This window comes from Pipistrellus kuhlii, unplaced genomic scaffold, assembly GCF_014108245.1.
Source record: "Pipistrellus kuhlii isolate mPipKuh1 unplaced genomic scaffold, mPipKuh1.p scaffold_m20_p_18, whole genome shotgun sequence".
Taxonomy (NCBI): domain Eukaryota; kingdom Metazoa; phylum Chordata; class Mammalia; order Chiroptera; family Vespertilionidae; genus Pipistrellus; species Pipistrellus kuhlii.
The window spans coordinates 22280253-22298419 of NW_023425493.1; the positions used below are offsets into that span (position 1 = coordinate 22280253).

General features: G+C 38.3%; 1 pseudogene; it reads left to right on the forward strand.

Annotated features, from left to right (window-relative positions):
• The window catches only part of LOC118721700, a 28838-nt pseudogene extending 13026 nt beyond the window's left edge, over positions 1 to 15812 (forward strand).
• Positions 15813 to 18167: the final 2355 nt, after the last annotated feature.

An 18167-nucleotide genomic window follows, 5' to 3' on the forward strand; every position in this document is an offset into this window, starting at 1 on the left:
TAACAGAATATTTAGTATAGCCAAAACCGGTTTTGCTCAGTGGATAGAGCGTCGGCCTGTGGACTGAAAGGTCCCAGGTTTGATTCTGGTCAAGGGCATGTACCTCTGGTCAATGTTTCTCTCTCATCAATATTTCTAACTCTCTATCCCTCTCCCTTCCTCTCTGTAAAAATATCAATAAAATATATTTTTAAAAGAATATTTAGTATAAGTAGAGCTATTTCATATTATGTTTTTTAATGTATGTAAGCTCAAATGAAATGTCAAAATAAAAAACATGTCTACTGAGGATATAATCTAAGTGGTTAGTAGAATGTGTTTATAATTTTAAGATATAAAAATCAGTTCTATTATCTTTCCATTCTTTTGCTATTCTCTTTACAATTTTTTCCAGTAAATTAAAAGGACAGATGTCATAAAGAAAACTTGGAGATTTTTGGGAAGAGGAGTATATAAAAATCACTCAAAATCCTATAACCCAATAATAATCTTTCTTAATATTTTAGCACTTCCAATCCCTTCCAAATGCTTTAAATTAAAAATATCAAACTAGTTTTTATATTTGGCCCACAGATTTAGCTGTGAGTAAAAAAAGGGGGAGGTTATATTTACAGAAATTCCTTTACTTTTTATTTTAAGCTCATTTAACCAAAACAGTCACTAACTATGGGACTTACTTTTTTTTTTAATATATATTTTATTGATTTTTTTACAGAGAGGAAGGGAGAGAGATAGAGAGCTAGAAACGTCGATGAGAGAGAAACATAGACCAGCTGCCTTTTGCACACCCCCTACCTGGGAAGTGCCTGCAACCAATGTACATGCCCTTGACTGGAATCGAACTTGGGACCTTTCAGTCCACAGGCCGAACCTCTACTGCTGAGCCAAACTGGTTGCGGCTAACTGTGGGACTTTCAACAAATGTCAGTTAAAGCAGAGCAAAGCTGACAAAGATTAGACAACCTTTGTCCAAGGTGGTGTCTTTAGCCAGACCATCCACGTGCATCTTTTGATCTGCCCATGATTTCAATAAATCATTTGGAAAGGGAGCATCCTAAATCAGCAAAGCTAGAACACTTGGACTCCCTCTGAAAGAAACATGAATAAGATTAGTATCAGTAATGGTCATCATATCATTTAGGAGGATCTCATGACATAAGTGCTTTATAAACTTCTCATTTACTAATCATTTAAATCTCTCATTTAAATAGAGAGATTTTCATTCTTCCCTAAAACCAGAACTATAGAAAAGGAAGCTTTCAAAAGTAACAATTCCACAAGAAAGGGAGAACAGAAGACAAGACCAGAATATCACAATCTGTGAGATGGAAAGGGATGGACAAGTAATAACTACTTATTGGGTCTAAGAAATCTGAGTAGCATATGGAAAGCAGACAAAGCTGGCAAGAACCAACACGATCAACATACAGAATATTCAAAGGGCTCAGGAGCTGGAAGCCCCAAACTCTCTGGAAGATGGGATGAAAAGGCTGTGAGAGAGGAAGGCTGGGTGAATAATGCTTCAAAAGCATTTAAAATATCCAGATTCCCTCAGCTTTTCCATTCCTCTTCGCCCACCTTGGCAGAAATTTGAGAGTTTATGATCCTCTGAAAGAGGGGTAAATGAGGAATTCTGCTCTGCAGACCAGCAGGTGCCTGATTCAAAAACATGAATGAGGAACTGTGCAGCGTAAACACTGAATGCAATAAACTCTTGCCATCTTGCCCTATGAGCTTCAAGAATTCTAGCTGGCTTAATTCCAACTTCCTACCTTACACTCCAGGCAGGAAGTTGGAATCCCAACCCAACTCCCAGTATCTTATGTCCATTGGTTGTGCTTATATGCATGCATACAAGTCCTTCAACTGATCTTCCCCCTATCCCACCCAATACTCCCAAGCCTACCCATTGTAATTTGAAAGTCTGCTCGATGCTTGCTGCCTCTGTATCTTTTGTTCACCAGATTATAATGATTTTTATTTTCCATAAATGAGTGAGATCATGTGGTATTTTTCTTTCATTGGCTAGCATATTTCACTTAGCATAATGCTCTCCAGTTCCATCCAAGATGCTACAGATGGTAAGAATTCCTTCTTTTTGTTAGCAGCATAGTATTCCATGCTGCAGATGTACCACGGTTTTTTAATACACTCATCTGACAATGGACATTTAGGCTGCTTACAAATCTTAGCTATGGTGAATTGCATTGCTATGAACATAGGGATGTGTATCTATCCTTTCTGACTGGTGTTTCTAATTTCTTGGATACATTCCTAGAAGTGGGATTACTGAGTCAAATGGGTGTTCCATTTTTAGTTTTTTGAGAAAACTCTATACTGTTCTCCTCAGTGGCTGCACCAGTCTGCATTCCCACGGGCAGAGCACGAGGGTTCCTTTTTCTCCGCATCCTCTCCAGCATTTGTCATTTGTTGATTTGTTGATGATTGCCATTCTAACAGGTGTGAGATGGTACCACATTGTCATTTTGATTTGCATCTCTCAGATAATTAGTGACTTTTTGTATGTTTTCATATGTCTCTTGGCTTTCCTTCTGTCTTCTTTTGAAAAGATTCTATTTAGGTCCATTGCCCACTTTTTTATTGGATCATTTATCTTCCTTTTATTATAAAGATCTATAAGTTCCCTGTAAATGTTGGAGATTAAACCTTTACCAGTGATAATATTTGCAAATATGTTCTCCCATACAGTGGGATTTCTTTTTTGTTGATGGTTTCTTTTGCTGTGCAAAAGCTTTTTTATTTTGATGTAGTCCCATTTGTTTATTTTTCCTTTAGTTTCCATTGCTCTAGGAGCAGTATCTGTGAAGAAATTGCTTCAGCATATGCCTGAGATTTCGCTGCCTGTGGATTCCTCTAGTATTTGTATGGTTTCCTGTCTTATATTTAGGTCCATTAGCCATTTTGAGTTTATTTTTGTGTATGGTTTAAGATGGTGGTCTAGTTTCAGGTTTTTTTGTTTGTTTGTTTGTTTTTTTGCATGTGTTTGTCCAATTTTCCCAAGACTATTTATTGGAGAGACTGTATTGACTCAACTGAATGTTCATTACTCCTTTGTCAAATATTAATTGAGCATAGTGGTTTGGGTTGATATCTGGGTTCTCTATTCTATTCCATTGGTCTCTATGTCCATTCTTGTGCCAGTACCAAGCTGTACGGTGGCTTTGTAATACAGCTTGAAATCTGGTATTGAGATCCCACCTACTTTGTTCTTTTCTCAGGATTGCTGTGACTATTCTGAGTCTTTTTTATTCCAGATGAATATTTGGAGAGTTCTTTCTAGGTCTGTGAAATATGTCATTGATATTTTAATGGGAGTGCACTGAATCTATAGATTGCTTTGGGTAGTACGGACGTTCTAATTATGTTGATTCTACCAATCCATGAACATGGTATGTTCTTTCATCTGTTTATGTCTTCCTCTATCTCTTTTTTCAGTGTCCTGTACTTTTCTGTGTATAGGTCTTTTACCTACTTAGTTAAGTTTATTTCTAGGTATCTTAATTTTTTTTGGTGCAATGGAAATGGAATTGTTTTAGTCTCTCTTTCTGCAAGTTCACTATTGGTGTATAGAAATGCCATAGATTTCTTGGCATTAATTTTGTATCCTGCTACTTTGCTGAATTCACTTATTAAATCTATTAGTTTTTTGATGGAGTCTTACTGGTTTTTATGTACAATATTATGACATCTGTAAATAAGGACAGTATATTACTTCTTTTCCAATCTGGGTGCCTTTTATTTCTTCTTCTTATCTAATCACAATGGTTAGTACTTCCAGTTCTATCTCAAACAGGAGTGGTGAGAGTGGGCATTCCTGTCTTTTTCCTGTTTGTAGGGGAAATTGTTTTAGTTTTGCCCATTGGGTATGATGTTGGCTGAGTATTTGTCATATATGTCTTTTATTATGTTGAGGTATGATCCTTCTATTCCCACCTTGCAGAGAGCTTTTATCAAAAATGGGTGTTGGATTTTGTCAAATGCTATTTCTGCACCAATTGATATGACTATGTGATTTTTATCTCTCAATTTGTTTCTGTGATGTATCATGATTATTGACTTATAGATATTGTACCATCCTTGCATTCCTGGGATAAATCCTACTTAGTCAGAGTGTGTGATCTTTCTGATATAGTACTGGATCCTTTTTGCTAGAATTTTGTTGAGGATTTTGGCATCTATGTTCATGAGGGATATTGGCCTGTAATTCTCTTTCATTGTGTTGTCTTTATCTGGTTTTGGTAGTAGGGTGATGCTGACTTCATAGAATGAGCTTTGAAGTGTTCCTTCCTCTTAAATATTTTGGAATAGTCTGAGGATGATAGCTTTTAGTTCTTCCTTGAATGTTTGGTAAAACTCCCCTGTGAAGCTGTCTGGCCCGGGGCTTTTGTTTGCTGGAAGCTTTTTGATGACTGCTTCAATTTCTTTCAGCCTATTGAGATGTTTAGATTCTATTTTAGATTCTTTTTTGGAAGGTTGTCTTTTTCTAGGAATATGTCCTTTTCCTCCAGGTTGCCCAGTTTGTTGGAATAGAGTTGCTCATAGTATTTTTTAACAATCCTTTGTATTTCTGTGGGGTCTGTTATTTCTTCTCTTTCATTTCTGATTTGTTTATTTGGGTCCTCTCTCTTTGCTTCTTGGTGAGCCTGGCTAAAGGTTCATCAATCTTGTTTATCCTTTCAAAGAGCCAGCTCTTGATTTTGTTGATGTTTTGTATTGTCTTTTTTGTTTGTTTGTTTTTGTCTCTATGTTGTTTATCTCCACTCTGATCTTTATTATTTCCTACGTTCTGCTTACACTTGGCTTTTCTTGTTGCTCTCTTTCTAACTCTTTGAGTTGTAGGGTTAGGTAATTTATTACCATTGTTTCTTGTTTTTTGGAGTAGGCTTGTAGAGCTATGAACTTGCCTCTCTGGACTGCTTTCGCTGTGTCCCATAGATTTGGGTTATTGTGTTTTCATTGTCATTTGTTGCCAAGATGTTTTTCATTTCTTCTTTGCTCTCTCTGGCAACCTAGTCATTGTTTAAAAGCATGCTATTTAGTCTCCATGTGTTTGATTTTTTTTTTTTTTGGATTGTTTTTATTGTAGTTGGTTTCCAGTTTTATGCCACTGTGATCTGAGAAGAGTCTTAATATGATTTCCATCTTCTTGAGTTTGAAGAGACTTTGCCTATCTTTGAAAATGATCCATGTGCACTTGAGAAGAATGTATATTCTGTGGCTTTGAGGTGAAATTTTCTGAATATGCCAATTAATTTAATCTGATCTAGTGAGTCATATAGGATTGATGTTTCTTTAGAGGATTTGTCCAATAGAGATAGTGGGATATTAAAGTCCCCTGCTATGATTGTATTGCTGTTAATATCTCCCTTGATATCCTCCAGAAATTATTTTTATGTATTTGGGTGCTCCTGTATTGGATGCATGTATGTTTACCAGTTATTTCTTCTTGTTGGATTGCTCCCTTTAATATTATGAAGTGCCCCTCCTTATCTCTTGTTATGTCCTTCATTTTGAGATCTAATTTGTCAGATATAATTATTGCTGCATCAGCTTTTTTTTTCACTTTTTTTTTTTTTTTCATTTTCATTCGCCTGAAAAACATTTTTCCATTCCTTCACCCTCAGTATGTGTGTTTCCTTTTTTCTGAGGTTGGTTTCCTGTAGACAGAAGATACATGGGTCATGTTTTCTTATTCACTCAGTTACCCTATCTCTTTTGATTGGGGCATTTAAACCAGGTACATTTAAAGTTATTATTGATAGGTACTTGTTTGTCCCCAGTTTTATTCTTTACCCTTGTGTTCCTACTTCGCTTCCTATTTCTTCTTTTTATAGCAGATCCTTTAGCATTTCTTGTATTGCTTGTTTGGTGGTAATAAACTCCCTTAGTCCTTTTTTGTCTGTGAAGCTCCTGATTTCACCCTCAATTTTTATTGGGTACAGTGTTCTTGGATTTAGACCCTTCCTTTGCATGACTTTGTATATTTCATTCCATTCCCTTCTTGCCTGATGTGTTTCTGTTGAGAAATCAGTTGCTAGTCTAATGGGAAATCCTTTTTAGTTAATTTTCTGTCTCTCTCTGGCTGCCTTTCAGATTCTTACTTTGCCATTGGTGCTTGCCAATTTAATTATAATATGCCTTGGCATTGGTCTTTTGGGGTTCGTTTTGCTTGGGACTCTGTGAACTTCTTGGATTTGTATGAGTTTTTTCTTCCCTATATCAGGGAAGTTTTTTGTCATTATTTCTTCAAACAGGTTTTCTATTCCTTGCTCAGTTTTCTCTCCTTCTGGCACACCTATCATGCGGATATTGTTTTGTTCCGTGTTGTCTCAAAGTTCCCTTAGGCTCTCCTCCTGCTTTTTGTTTGTCTAGAAGCTGCTCTACTTGGCTATTTTTTCCTATCTTGTCTTCTAGCTCACTGATGTGGTCCTCTGCTTCTTCTAGTCTACACTTGATGCTTTTTATTAAGTTTTTTACAGCAGCATTTCTCCTTGGTTCTTCTTCATTTCCTCTTTGTTCTTACACATTGTCGAATTTGTTTTCCATTCTTTTCATCCACCTTATGACCATTTCTCTGAATTCTCTGACAGGTTGCTAGCCTCCATTTCATTTACATCCTTTTCTGGTGATGCCTGCTTTTCTTTCATATGTGGGTTATTTCTTTGTCTCCCCATGATCTCTCTTCTCTGGGTGTCTGGTATATAGTTCTCTCTCTCTTTATCCCAGGAAAAAGCTGATCTTTCCATGAGGAGGCGCTGAGATCCTTTGAATCCGTGTACTCGTGCCACTTGGAGGCCAGTATTATAGGGTTCACAGCTGTTTGCTGGGTGCAGTTGTTGTATATTCCCAGGAATTTCAGATTTCTGACAATATCCACTTTTCCCTTCAAGATGATGCAGTTTCCACTTCAGAGCTGGTTGCTCTGGGAGGGATCCCAGCAGCAGTGGAGGCTGCCTGGTCAGAGGAACCCCATCCACCAATATCCCACAGTTCCCTGGAGTATAGCTGTCCCTCAATTCACAAACGAACACTCCCCATGGGTCCATATACTGTCCCTTCATTCTCTCACTCACGCAATATCTTGCAGTCTGCCTTCCTGTCAGCAGCCATCTTCCCCTATAACAGATTGCAATTTTATTTATTTTTTATTTTTTTTAAATATATTTTATTGATTTATTCACAGAGAGGAAGAGAGAGGGATAGAGAGTTAGAAACATCGATGAGAGAGAATCATCGATCAGCTGCCTCTTGCACATCCCCTACTGGGGATGTGCCCACAACCAGGTACATGCCCTTGCCCGGAATCGAACCCGGGACCTTTCAGTCCGCAGGCCGACGCTCTATCCACTGAGCCAAACCGGTTCCGGCCAGATTGCAATTTTAAATAACAGTATTAAAATGGCTTAAGTCATAAGAAAACAATTGAGCAAAAACTTTAAGGAGTGAGGTAGGGACAATGTGACACAATGCAAATTAATGCTCCTCCTGCACCTCTCTCTTGGTGTAACAAGTAGTCAGTAAATTGTGATGATGACATAGAGGAAGAAGAGGAAAAAAGAGAAAATGAAAGTGATAACGGTCCCAATTGAGCCAAGGAGTGCAGTCAAAGACTATTCTTAGGAAGGTGACACTCTATAATAGTAACTGGTATTTATTGAACACTGCCTATATGCTAAGCATAGTGCTCAATTTTAAAATGTTTTATCTCATTTAATCCTGGCAAACAACCCTTTGAGGCCAAACTGAGGCTGACAGGGATCATTTGTCCAGGGACATAGCTCTTATTTGAGGCAGGTATTTTTTAACTTGGACCAGGTATTCCTGAGATTGGTTCCTTAGCCCCCATGCTTCTGTGCCTCTCATATTTGCTCTCAGACATCTGACAGCTTAGGATTACAAGGGGAAATAGAGGTCCAGAGTGACAGTTGGGGACATATTAGCACCCTTCACCTGCCTTCCATGCTGCCTCGATGAGCAGGCCCAACCTGAACTTTATAAAAATCAGGCAGGAAGCCTGCCAAACAACGCTCCATGAATAGAACATAGAAAAACATAGCAGGGTTTTAAATAATACAATAGATGTGAACTTCTGGAGAACTTACTGGGGTTCTAAATAATAGATATGAACTTCTTTGAGTTAGACAGCCTTTCCAAAAATGTGCTTCTCGGCACCCCAGGCCCAAAAGTTACCACAAAGAAAAACTGGGGGTCCTATAGGCATGGAGGCTCCATGTCTGCAAGATCCACCCTATGGCTGGTGCATGGGAGGGCTCCATCATGCACATGTGTTGAGAGAATTTCAGAGAAAACTGTGCAATCTTCTTTATTCCAATGTAGCTTGGACATAGTCTACCACAGAGGCCACCTGACCTGTGGGGACAGTGGGTCTGCAGCACTGAGGCTTAGGTAGCACTGCATGCAGGCAGGAAATGAATGGTGTTTTCAAAACTCCTCTTAATCAAATGAGAAAACATAGTTTCAATGCAAGCTCACATTTTTGTTTAGAAAAGAAAGCCCTCTATCTGTTGTATTAAAATGTTGTGGAGGATAACAAACCCTGAGAGAGAGAGAGAGAGAGAGAGAGAGAGAGAGAGAGAGAGAGACAGACAGACACGCACACACACACACACACACTAAGACTTTACCCTGGGCCTTAGTTTCACAGAATAACAGCAAAAACTGAAGCCAACAGATATTTTTATGAAAGAGGTCTCCTGCCAGAGCCCTATGGCCAACCAATGTTATCAGATGATCTAGAATAAGTGAGGGTTCCCACCACAAAGCTGATGTACAAAATGAGTCTGTCAGACTCATAGATATGGCAGGCTAAGGCTCACATGGACACAGAAGCACAGAAAAGAAGGGGACAGACGGCAAGATGGCCCCTGCTCACTTTCTTACTTAGTCTGCCACTTGCTGCATGAGTGACAGTGCGGACTTGGGCAGCTCTGATAGACATGGGGGGGGGGGGGAGAGAAAAAAGAAACAAAAAATAGGGGAAGTGACACTGGGTGACATTCTTCATGAGAGAGATGAGTAATAGTGCCAAAAAGTGCATGGTCTGCTGCCCCTACAAATGTTAGTGTGATATCCCCCACTGAAACAGTGAGCCAGCAACAAATAACAAATGTCAGAGAAAACAAATCTCTTACAGTTGGGTGATTCCTCAGCTAAGGCTTGGGAGGGAGAAGGCCCACCGAGTACATAGGGGTGGTGGAAGTCACACCACAAAGGCCCTGGGGTACTGTCACAGGCACCGTAATTAAGCATCCCATGGTGCCAGGATCATGCTAAGGTGGTTCTATAAAATAAATTTATTGGGGTGACAATGATTAATAAGATTATATAGGTTTTAAGTGTACAATTCTATGATACATCATCTGTGTATTGCATTGTGTGTTTACCACCCAAAGTAAAATCTTCCATCACCATATATTTGATCCCCTTTATCCTTTACTATCCTTACTCCCCTTTTCTCTGGTAACCACTATACTGTGTCTATTCTTATGAGTTTTTGTTTGTTTTTCTTATTTGTTCATTTGTTGCTTTCAGTTTTATATACCACACCTGAGTAAAATCATATGGTTCTTCATTTTTTTCTGTCTGGCTTATTTCACTTAGCATAAGTTTTTTTTTTTTAAACACACACACACACACACACAACAACAACAACAACAACTACTACAACAACAACAACAAAAATACTTTATCTCATTTAAACAAACATCAAGGGCAGCCACAATCAAGGAGGGTGCTACTTGCATGTCCCCTTCTGCTGCTGCTTTGAGTCAACACAGCTCTGGCCTCATGCACCCCAAACATGGCAAACCAAACCTGGGACTTGAAGGATAGCAAAGCTCTAGCTGCTATTGGAATTTTGTCAAGTGTGGGCCTCATTCATACCATGCAGTCAATAATCCTGTCATCTTCACCACCACCAGTACCGCCACAATTCCCTTCCTCGTCCCCAAACTGAATACACAAGCAGAGAGATATGAATTAGAAGACAAAGATGGACTCTATCCTCCTATTACTCACTGAACAGATCCACAGTACTTAAGAGTATGTATGGGGCATATAATAAAATAAATATGTGTTAAATCATTTCTTGCTATTGAATGAAACTAAAGTAGTCTTCCCCTAGGAGGTAAGATATGTAACAAATCACTTATAGCTTGGTCAAGGTTTTTACCTTTATATAAATAGAGATGCAGAGATGATCCCCATGAATGAGCTTTGGGAAGAATCTGTAGGTTTTCTTGCTTTGTGATTTTTTGTGTGTTTTCATGAACTCCTTGGCACTTCAAATCAGGGATCTCTAGCATGTAGCCAACTCCCAGTGATTGTTCCTTCCCATCTCCCTCATCTTCACCCTTACCATCATTTGACCTAGAGTTGCCTCAACCTTTCCTTCACAATGGAATACTATTACACTTTTCTCCTTTCTAGCCTTTTCAAGGCCCCCTTTTTCCTCCTATCCTGTATATTCCCCATTCTCCTGTTTGTTCATCTTTACTTCAAACACTCATTCTTACTCACCCAATTTGACTTTTGTACGTGCTTTTCTTATGGAATTACTCATATTTGTTCTTACTTTCTTCTTTCCATCTTCTTCCCACCTCCCTCCCTTTTGGTAACCTTTGCTCCTTCTACAATTGCACTTCCTTGTTCTTTTCTTTGTGTTACTCTTACTCTTTTGCCCTCCTCAAATTATATAAAGTTTGGCTTCTACATTCTTATTTAGAAGGAAAATGCTGTAATTTGTAAATTTCCACTACTCATATCCTTGGATTTTATCTAAAATCCTTTTGGGTTTCTTCTAGAGATTTTATAGACCAAATTAATGCATAGCAAAATCTCCTGGTTTCAAGCTCCTTTTCTTCACCTGCAAACTTTATCTTAAGGAACACACATAAGCCCTGGTAGGTTAGAAGGGACACCCATCACCAGAGAATCACCACTATTATAACCTATATACACTATTATCCAGCCTTTGGGGAAGGGTGTCCTTCAGCCCAGCCTGTGTCCTTTAGCAGTCCGGAAGCCCTTGGGAGTATGTCCGACTGTGGCTTAGGCCCCACTCCTGGGGCCGGAGCTACAGTCCAACATCCTTAGCACTGCCGCAAAGGTGGGAGAGGCTCCACCAACACTGTTGCACTCACCAGCTGTCAGTCCAGCTTGTGGCTGAGCAGTGCTCCCCTGTGTGAGTGCACTGACCACCAGGGGTCAGCTCCTGCACTGAGAACCTGCCCCCTGATGGTAAGTGCACATCATAACAACCAGTTGTTCTGCCATTAGGTCCATTTGCATATTACCCTTTTATTATATAGGATAAGTGTCACTCCATGCACCAGGAGATTGCTGATTCGATTCCTGGTCAGGGCGCATGCCCAGCTTGCAGGCTCCTTCTCCAGTAGGGGATGTGCAGGAGACAGCTGATCAATGTTTTGCTTCTGTGAATGTTTCTATCTCTCTTCTCTTCCTTCCTCTCTCTGAAATCAATAAAAACATATTTTATTTATTTTTATTTTTTTTTAATTACAGTGTTCCTCTTTTTTCCCCCCATGGCTCCCCTCCACCTGATTCCCCACCCCACCCCATTCTTTTACCCCCCTCCATTGTCTTCATCCATATGTGTAAGACTTTTGTCCAATCTCTTCCCACACCCCTCAAACCCCCTTCCCCCTGAGAACTGTCAGTCTACTCTCTTTCTATGTCCCTGATTCCATTATATTCACCACTCCATTCTGTTCTTCAGACTTTTTATTCACTTGATTTTTAGATTCACTTGTATGTATTTGCTATCTTTTTGTTGTTCATAATTTTTATCTTTGCCTTTTCATCTTCCTCTCCTTAAAGAATACCCATCAGCATTTCATGTAATCCTGGTTTGGTGGTGATGAACTCCTTTAGCTTTTTCATGTCTGTGAAGCTCTTTATCTGACCTTCAATTCTGAATGTAGCTTTGCTGAATAATCTTGGTTGTAGGTTCTTGCTGTTCATCACTGAGTATTTCTTGCCACTGCCTTCTGGCCTGCATAGTTTCTGTTGAGAAATCAGCTGACAATTATATGGGTACTCCCTTGTAGGTAACTGTTTTACTCTTGGTGCTTTCAAGATTCTTTCTTTGTCTTATGCTCTTGGCATTTTAATTATGTGTCTTGGTGTGGTCCTCTTTGGGTTCCTCTTGTTTGGGGTTCTGTGTACTTCCTGAACTTGTAAGTCTATTTCTTACACCAGGTGGAGGAAGAAACCTATTATTTCTTCTAATAGGTTTTCAATATTTTGCTCTCTCTCTTCTTCTGGCCCCCCAAAAATTTGGATGTTGGTATGCTTAAAGTTGTCCCAGAGGCTCCTTACACTATCTTCATAATTTTGGATCCTTTTTTGTTTTTGTTTTTCTGGTTAGGTGTTTTTTGTTTCCTCATATTTCAGATCTTTGGTTTGATTCTTGGGGTACGTTGATCTATAGTTGAGTTTCTGTATATTCTTTATTTCAGACAGTGTATAGTTAATTTCTGACTGGTCCTTTTCCATTTTTTTGGCATTCTCATTAAGGTCCTTGAAGTTCTCATCAAGTTTCTCAGCAGTTTTTAGAAGATTCTTGAGTAACCTTATAAATGTGGTTTTGAACTCTATGTCATCCCATAGTTTGCTTTCCTCCATTTCTTTCATTCATGACATGTTTCTGTGTCTCTGCATTTTGGCTGCTTCCCCATGTTGATGGAGCGGCTTTGTGTGGTAGGTGACCTATAGGGGCCAGTAGCTCAGCCTCCCCAATCACCTGAGGTGGATGCTCTTGGACACCCTTTTGTGGGCTGAGTGCAAAGTCTTGGTGTAATAAGCCTTGATTGCTTTTGGTACACTGGAAGGAATTGTCCTCTAGGCAAATTGGCTGTGGGCCCTGCTGTGTTTATAATGGAAGAACTGCTGCGCTGGAGACATGCTTATGGACTTGTTTCAGTGGGGCTTTGGTGCTCACTGAGTCTGCCTCTTGAATGTGTCACTTATGGATGTGAAGAGTTGAAATCTGATGTCTCACACTGACCATTATGTACACTGGCTTCTGGATCTCCAATGGGGTGCAGGTCAGCTACTGTCTGAGGCCATCCTGCAGGAACTACAGAGAGAACTACAGTTTTCTCCTCTTTGCTTGGGATTTGGAGGTTTTGGAGCTATCTGTACCAGGTTGCAAGTTTGCTAGATTAAGCTGCCATTGGAAAAGCATTCATATGCAAAAGCCACTGCTTGGAGCTTGGGTGGGTCTGTAGGTTGTGCGGGGCGGGGTCTCAGGGTGTTACCAGGCTAGGGATTGGCAAACAGCAATGGCTGGCAGCCAGCCAACCCCATGCCTCAACCGCGTCTGGTGCCCCAGTGCAGCTAGTAATTGTTCCTGCGGGCAGCTCTGCAAGCAAGCCACCCACACTTTCCAACCCAATGGCAGACAGTCTGGCTTCTTCCTGAAGGAGTTTGGGTCCCACGGATCTCCCCCAAAACTGGATTTCAGAGAAATTGGGAGCTTGTCTCCCTTCAGGTTGAAGAAAGCAACACCCACCGCCAGCCCAGATCGCGAGCCCCTGTGCCTCAGCTTTTCAGCATTTGTGCCCTAAGTGCTCTTTTCTTTTTCATTCTAGTTGTAGAACTTCTGGTCAGCCAGCCCTCCTGTGGCTCTGGGTGATAAATGTTTTGTCTTTTAATTATAGTTTTGAAATTTTATGCAAGGCAGCAGTTTGGGTGTTTACCGATGCTGCCATCTTGGGTTCACCAATAAAAACATATTTTAAAAAACATCCATCTGACTCCCAAGGTTTGTTATTATTTTACCTGACTCAATGTGCTCATTTCACAATGAAAGCACTATTCTTGGGGCATTTGCTGAAAACAATCTGGTAACTGTTAATTGTTTAACATTGCAGGGGTCTGTGGCAGTGATACCAGCTGGAGCAAATAAGAAGCTGGTCAGAAAATCTGGGGAATTAAGTATCAGTAGGGGGCTTTGAAAATTTCCAACATGTTCCTAAGGGTCTAGAAAGACACTCACATTTGAGGGCTATGTGCATGTCAAAGAAAGACATTTTTTAAAAGTTCTAATCTCTCAATTCTCCACTGGAAGCTCTGCATAAGCAGGAAGAAAGGGCTATGGCAGAGTTGAAAAGTTCCAGAGTGCTTAAGGCCTGCCCCAAGACACACACAGAACCTCTCAGTGAAGGGTAAGAGACATATTGATTCAATGAATGTAAAAAATGTTACATCTAGCTGAAACCAGCTTGGCTCAGTGGATAGAGCGTCGGCTTGGGGACTGAAAGGTCCCAGGTTCGAATCCGGTCAAGGGCATGTACCTTGGTTGTGGGCACATTCACAGTAGGGGGTGTGCAAGAGGCAGCTGATTGGTGATTCTCTTTCATCGATATTTCTAACTATCCCTCTCTCTTCTGCTCTGTAAAAAATCAATAAAATATTTTAAAAAAAGAAAATTTACATCTAAATCTTAGTTGATTATTAAGCTAAGTAACAGAGACATCGTTGACCTCACACAACAAAGAATACAGGCTTTATATAATTAAGTCAGTAAAGTTAATAAGCAAATTGCAGCAGCAGCAACAAACAGAAACAAAATAACAACTAAAAACTAAAGGATAAGGGAGTCTAATTTCCATAATTGCTACTTTATATTATTTTAAATGTCTAATATTCACCAAAAAATTAAAATACATGCCAAGAAACACTTCCATGTAAAGCAATTGGTATATGCTGTCAAGAAATATCTAGGAAGAGATTCCCAATATAGATATGGCTAATGTATCTCATGCCTGGTAGCTAATGTGGTGGCATTCAACTCCGTTTTTAACATGGAGTAATTTCTTACTTCCTTTGGGAAATTTATGAAGCTGATTGCTGATCATAGACCTAATAATCTGGAAACCATATCAGACCCAACTAACTTTTTTATCAGATTTCCCAATGTGAGCAGATTCAGGCTGAAGCATAAAAACAACCCATTTACAGAAGATACAAAGCCTTAAAGGAAAAGGCAGTGGTGCTCCATTCCTGGTTCTCCCTTTCCAACAGGAAGAGAGAGGTGCTGAGAATGTACTAAAGAATGTTGAGACAGAGTCCAGACCCTGGGATGCTTCACAAAAGAAAACCTGGGTAGCTAATGAATAACTGAAAATATGTACAGCATAGGAAATACAGTCGATAGCATTGTAATTACAATATTGCATGGTGTTAAATGGGTAAACTCAAAAGTTATATAAATGTTGAATTACTATGTTATACACCTAAAACTAATATTGCATGTCAACTATAATTTAAAAAATTTTTAATGTTTAACCTATCAGATAATTAAAGATAATTTCCCATCATGGGAAAAATAAACAAAATCCATTAGACACTTTGGGTGGAGTTGATGATCAACAAAAACATATACACATGTCTGGCCTCATAGGTTGGAAGAAGATAAAGATCGAGAGTGTTGTTTTAAGGTATTAATGCATCTTAAGGACTTAGGACTCAATTTCTATTTATCTGCCTTGGAGAAACTTTCACAGATGTCCCAGGTTAGAAGCTGTGTAATGAGGCTTTTATCCACTTTGTCCCAGAGATTTGGTTTATCCAAAATATTTCCAGCTGAAAAATCTGTATTCTGTACTTGAACAGCTTTCAAAGAGACTCCATAATGTCTTCAAGAGGTCAGATATTATAAGAAAATATCTCTAGAAGGGTGACATGACTCCCTTTCTTCGGCAGCCCTACATGGTAAATTCATGTCTCTACTTACAGTACAATAGAATCTAAAAAAGATCCATGACAAATGGAGCTAAATCACAAACTTACAGCCTAAGACAGACTCTGTATAACTTTCCAGAGTTTGTCCATATTTACCTTATCAGAGAGGAAAGAAATATTACAGAAGAAATTAAGCCTGGTTGCCTGTTACAGTTAATACAGAGTCATCCACCACAAACCTGTAGCAGCTTCACATCTCCAGTCCCTGCCACCTCCCCAACTCAAATTAAAAACATATTCCTAGATACGTTCTGATGGTTACACATGCCTCAGCATCACGTGGAGAAGACTGTTAAAAACACACAGACACAAAATCATGTGCCCAGTTATGTAACTACATTCATGACTCCCATATGTGGTATCACTTTGAATTTCCAGTTAAATTGGTTTTTATTCTTTTACTGAATTACATGTGACTGAATTATTTCTTTTCACCACCACAATGGCAGCCAAACTGCATCTTCAAACACTTGCACTTGGCTGGGTGTTCACCTAGGTTGCCAGGTTACCATCAGAGCCTGTGTATCTTCAGAGGGCCATAGAGATTGAAAGAAGAATCTAGATGCTACCAAACTAATCCATCTCAGAACTGATTGCAGGCAAAGAGCTACTTTAGCACTTTTCTTTTAGCAAATTAATGACTCTGGCATGGGAGGTTTAAGTGAAGGTATTAATAAGCATCCACAGTTACATATACATTTAATTTATGTTCAAGAAAGTTGCAAGGTAAAACAACTATAATTTGGAGACACATAGGAAATACACTAAGTGGGACAATCTCACCCATAAAATGAACACTGAGATACTTGTTTTAACTTTTTTCTAGAAGTAAAGAGAGATCAAAGTATTTCTTTAAAAATTATAATTAATAAGATATTAATATTCTTCATAAATATTTGCACCTAGTTGCAAATATAATCTCTTCAAAATACATCACTTATGATTCCAATAGCCAAGTTCCTGTGTTTGTTGATATACAGATTTTCTGAATGGATAAAAGGTTATAAAATAATTTAAGAATGTGCCCAATGCAATTTAAATAAAAGAAAGATAGCTACTGCAAGTCTTCAATACCCACCTTTCAGTAATGGGTATAGCAACAGATACAAACAACAAGAAATTAGAAATCTTGAATAAAACTATAAACCATGTAGACCTATCAAATATCTATAGAATACTCCTTCTCCACCTTACCATCAACAGAAGAAAATACATACTTTTCTCAAGCAAACATAGAGCAGTCTATAGGATACACCATAAGATTGGTAAAAAGAAAAAAAAAAAGAAAAAAAAACACACCAAGTATCAATAAATTTAACAGGTTTAAATCATACCAAGTATGTGTTCAGACCATAATAGACTAAAATTAGAAACCAATAATAGAAGGAAATTTGAAAAAAAAAATGACAATATGTAGAAATTAAACAATGCTTTCCTAAATAAATAATGGGTCAAAAAAAGGAAATACAAAGGTAATTAGAGAATAGTTGAAGATGGAGTGAAAATGAAAAACAATATACTAACACTTATGGAATGCAGCTGAAGTAGTGCCTGGGGGAAATTTATAGATGCAAATGTCTAAATTAAAATAATAAAGCATCAGTATTCTAACTTTCCACCTTAAGAAACTAGGAAAGTTAAAGCAAATTATATCCAAAGCACACCAAAGAAATAAAATAGTAAAAATCAGAATATAAATAAGCAAAATAGAGACTAGAAAAATAACTAGGAAAAAGATTAGGAAAAACTCAATGAAACCAAAAGCTGACTCTTTGAAAAGACCAACAAAATTGGCAAACATTTAGCTAGACTAACAAAGAAAAAAAAAGACAAGATTAAATTATTAAAATAAGGAATTAAAGAAAAAATATCACTATCAAATGTAGAGAAGTAAAAAGATAATAAGGAAACAATTATAAGCTTACACATTAGATAACGTAAATGAAATGGATAAATTCTTAGAAATATAGAAACTACAGAGATTGACTCAGAAGAAATTGATAACATGAATGATCCAAGCCAAGATGGCTTTACTGGTGAAATTCACAAAAGGTTTAAGGAATGATTAATACCAAACATTCATAAACTCTTCCTTAAAGATAGAAAAAGAGGAAACAGTTTCCATCTCGTTCTTTAAGGCTATGTAACCCTGAAAGCAAATCCAGAATAAAACATCACAAGAAGAAAAAAATTGGACTAATATCCTTCAGTAATAGAAATTCAAAAATATTCAACATAATGCTAGCAAAACAACTTCGACAACAAATAAAGAGAATTACATACCAATGCAAGTGGTATTTATGTACTCAAGGTTAGTTTAGCATAATAATGTATTATTTCATATTAATAAAATTAAG